Source organism: Pollachius pollachius, assembly GCF_949987615.1.
Source record: "Pollachius pollachius genome assembly, chromosome: 16".
Classification (NCBI taxonomy): Eukaryota; Metazoa; Chordata; class Actinopteri; order Gadiformes; family Gadidae; genus Pollachius; species Pollachius pollachius.
Window position 1 is genome coordinate 8373857 of NC_136949.1, and position 5029 is coordinate 8378885.

Sequence of the window (5029 nt, forward strand, 5' to 3'; positions counted from 1 at the left end):
AATGATGTGTTACCGGTCGTGGCTTACTTAAGGTCAAACACTATCAGGAAAATAAATTGGTCTAATTAAATAAATGGCACATTAGTGATCAATCAACTCTTTAATTTGTAACTCCTGTATTGATCTGGAAAAGCCCTAGGGCCTATAAAAGGGTCAACATCAACCGTTGATGTAGTCAGGTAAAGATGTGACCAGCAGAGGGCGGTGCTGCACCGTTAGGCCGCACTGAAGGCCAACGTTTTAACAGGCCAGTCTGTAAGAATGCACATCACTGCAGACATTAATGCCTATCCAACTTTCTACCTAAAAATCGACCACCAACCAAACCATCTCATTTATCATCTATATAACCATCTACCTAACGTCCTTACTATTTTCATATCTGCCTACCTACTTACCCACGAATCTCATTCCTACCCTCTTGCGTTATAGCCTACTTACATAACATCTTACCAACTAACCCACCCAGCTGTTCCTGCCTGATGACTAATCTACCTACCTAATCTCCTTACAACCTACCTATCCAACTCCTTGCCACCTACCTACCTAACGTCCTGACCACCTACCTACCTACATACCTAACTTCCTTACCACCTACCTCCCTACTTACCTAATCTCCTTACTACCTACCTATCTACCTACCTGCCTACTTATCTACCTACCCTACTAACCACCTACCTACCTACCTACCTACCTACCTAACTAACCTCCTTACCATCACCTACCAATGTTGTCACCTTCCAATATTCGTTCCTACCTTCCTACCTCCCCTCCTTCCCTCCTCCCTACCTACCTGGTCCTCTACCTCCCTACCTATCTAACCCCCTTGCTTCCTCCGGTCCCAGCCCGATGCTGAGACCTGTGGGGAATGAAAGGTTTCTGCTGTGCATTGTGGAATAGCAACAGCGAGCAAGCCTTCATAAAAAAAATGTCATAATTATCCACGGCTGTCAAAATAGTAAAACTAGCACTCAGAGAAATCTCTTTCCAGCCACACAGGCCACGATAACTTCCTAGCACAACACTCTGAGATCAGCTGTGTTTTCTTCTTCACAGGCAGGTTCGATCCAACAGCGAGTCGAGGATTTCATGCCCTTACCGGCGCAGATTTTAGAAAAATCCAAGCGTTTCCTCCTTGTTAAGGGGCTGTATATCCAGCCGTGTAGGGATCGAATCCGTGACCACAAAGGGGCTCCGTTTAAAAGGCAACCGGAGACCCAAGTTACCTTGAAACCTGTAATCCCCTAGCCGGGGACCGGGGCTTCTCAAGGGCCTCAAAGGAGGGGGAAGAGGGGGGGAGGAGAGGGATAGAGAGGAATCAAGAGAGAAAGAAGGGCGGGAGAGGGGAAGGAAGAGAGAGAGTGAGAGGGGAGATGTCTCAAGCCCAAGAATGTAAACTTTACTTTGGATTTGAGCTCCGTGGCCCTGTGTGAGGAATGCAACGTGTTTGCTGTCAAAGTGTGCTCTCTGCGGTGGCCCACCTTTTGAAGAAAAAAAAGAATATTATAAAGTAATGAATAAAGATGAGGAACAGCTGCCACTGGCAAGACATTCATACACACACACACACGCAGATATCCACGTGCGCACACACACTCACACACAAACACACACACACACACACACACACACACACACACATACACACACACACACACACACACACACACACACCCACACATGCTGGCACTGTCACAAAAACAGGCAACTGACTTATTTATTTAAATTTTTTTAAACTTTTGGTAAATATTGATGTTTTGCTCAAGAGGAAGTAGATCTCGCCATGTGTCCGGGATGTTCACCACCGCACTCACGGTGCGGTTTTTCAAAGTCAGAGTCCTGAGTGCTGCTTGCGTAAGAGAGCTTCAATGCACCTGTAACCGTCTGGTATATCCCCCCTCTATGGTTAGGGGCAGGAGGTGAAGAAAAAAAGGAGCAATAAATAAAATGGATGATTTGAAACGAAAACAGCTTTGGGTGGTGTGTTTCATCATTCATCATTTTAATAAGATGTGCAAGGTTGATTATATGCTGTTAGAGTCTGACTGATCGCTATACACCTTCCTTCCCTCCTTCCTCTGTTTCTTAAATAGATGCCAGGAAACACAAAAAAGGGGCATTGTCAGCTCGGGCCCTCCGGTACAGGGCTAGAACATTCTAGCTCTGTTGGCTTGCCAATTGTCGTGTCGTGGCACAGCTTCTCCCTTCTCATAGGTTTCTTCACCTCATGTTTATCAACAGGCGGGAACGCGGCACAGAGGCTGACTTTTCCCGACCAAGGTTGAGTTTTGGCTGTGAGGTGGATTTTTGTGGGTGGCCATTTTTCATATATATATACATGATTTTTTTCTGCTTCCCCTAAATACCTGTGGTTCCCACTAGTGCTCCTATATAGCCGCCGAGGGTCTGTCACATGTTGCCTCGATATATACACTCACACAAGCCCTGATTCATGTATTGTGTTTATACAGTCTCATTTCTACCCAGTTCAACATGATTAAATGAGGCATTGACTGGACCTCCCTCTTCCTTTTGATTCCCTCCTGTTTTGCGTTACATAAACACGGTCAGAACCAAAATGGCACCACACACAAGACCCCCCGCCATCCGCCATTTTGGCTCTATTTCTTAAAAACACAAGCACAGCATCTGCCTACATGAGTGAGGGAAGAGCTGTTTGTGTGAATGAGGTGTGACCAGGAGTGAAACCATGCGTGGAGACAACATGGCCACCAACCACCTCCTCGTTGGTGGGAACAGAGGATGGCGGGCAGAGGGAAATGAAGGGAGGGATGAAGGGAGAGAGAGTAAAGGGAGGGATGAACGGAGAGAGAGTGAAGGAAGGGATGAAGGGAGAGGGAGGATTTGTTTCTCTCTCAGGTGGTCAAGTTCCTGTTGCTGGAAGGATGTGGTCTCTGGGTCGACCACACACACACACAAGAACACCAACGCACACACACACACACACACACACACACACACACACACACACAACCACACACTGATATGGCCTTGCCGCCCACTTCCCAGAGCTTGTTTTTGAAATGTAGCGGTGGATATTTGTTGGGTTAAACCGCGGTGGAAGCCGAGGAATTAGGCCCTGGATCCGCATATTGATATGCATTTGTCTCTGACCTTCCCGGATGGTTTGGGTAATAAATCTTGGGTTTTACGCACGCTGAAACCAGAGGAATTTGGCTGGAGGCCTCGTCGAGACATACTGTAGCACACAGCGTACTCAGGAAGGCAATGCTATGTGGGGAAAGAGGGGGAAAAAAACAACACATGCCAGTCACTACGGCCCTCTGCCTCAGCTTGTGGATTCCCATACGTTTCTTTTAATACATGAACCGCAGCCAAGGTGAGAACACCCCATCCAGGCTCCGTGTTTTGATTGGCTCGTCGGGAGGCTAGCTATGTCCGTTCTAATACTTACCCCGGCTGTCAGCGCACTGCAACACGATGATAACCGATGGCCTCACGCAAAGCAAATAAAAACAGCAACGCCGTGTTGCGGCGGTGAGTCCATGGAAATAACATGAAACATTGAAAAATGGAAACTATTGCTCAAGACGGAGAATGTATAGAAATGTTTGCGTCATTTCCTCCTCAGTCGCTCTTAATCGTTCAGTTCCCCCCCTGACTTATAAACCATATAGACCGCCTCGTTTGGGTTGGAATGACCTCACAGGAACATTTGTCAGCCACACATCCGAAGAAATTAAAATCAGTTCTTCGGATTTAAGTCATGGGTAAGGAAGGCCGCAAGAGCCCCTTTGGACATGTTTTTGAAATGACCTGTTATTCATTGTTTAGAAAAAGAACACAAAACTCAAGAATGTTGAAAGCAGTCATTAAATAGTGCCGGGAAAACCAAACTTTGAGCTGCTCCATTCGAGAGGCATAAGTACTGTGTTTGCTATGCTTGTGTTTTTTTCCCACACGGCCTTGTGGCATTTGTGAGCGGTTGGAACCCAAGGGCGACTGTTTGCAGATCCGCTTCCTGGGTGAGTTATATCTTTACATGCAGGGCGGTGAAAAGGGGCTTTGACGTCAGAAGGAGAGACAAAGCTAACAGAATAAGAGGTGTGAAAGTGCATTTGTGTGTGTGCCTTCAGTCTGAGTGAGCTGCAGGTGGGAGTGTCAGGGTCAAAGGTCAGAGGTCAGGAAGGGAAAGAGGGAGGGAGGTCGAGGTTGTCAGGCTAGGTAGCGATGGTGGTGGTGGAGGAGGAGGAGGAGGAGGAGGGTCAGAAAGCTTTTTAGCAAAGATCTCTAGCTGCAAACAAACACTTTCTACGCACGGCGGCCTCTCGAAGAAGGGGAGAGAGAGTGGGAGAGAGGGAGAGAGAGAGAGAGAGAGAGAGACAGAGAGAGGTAATGAAGGTAGAGATGAAGAAGAACATAACTGGGCAGTTGAGGATAGAAATATACAACTGTAGGAACAATGAATAAAACAATGAAGAGAGATATGGTGACGTAAACACTGAATGAATGAGAGTCATAACGAGGAACTAGAGAGAGAGAGGAGGAGAGTTGCCGCTTCGTTCACAGGCTTGTGATACATGCGTGTCAACAGCGGGGTGATTCCCACACTTCTAGTTTCCCTACTGTTCCCTGTCATGTAAACTCACCTTGCACCTGGCTAAGGCCAGTGGGTCAAACAGTATTACAGAATAGTTGCGGGTATGAACCAAGACACGCCTTTCGTAATTCCTCCCTAGAGATCATCGGTGCAAAAATACTGAACAGGAAAATGAAATTCAAATATCTAAGGGCAGTCGTTTGCAAATCAAATAGAACATTCTGGTCTGGTACAATCTAATCCTGCTCATTCTCCATGCATTATTTAGCCCAATTACATTTTAAATCGGTGGAAAATTTGAAATAATAATTGTGCCAACTAAATTCCCAATCATTTATCAACCACAACCACAGCTGTAGCTACCAAGAGTAACTGTTATCATCATCATCATTATTTAAGCATGATCTTCATCCTCATCTTCATCATCGCTCCTTTTCTTGGAGTCCA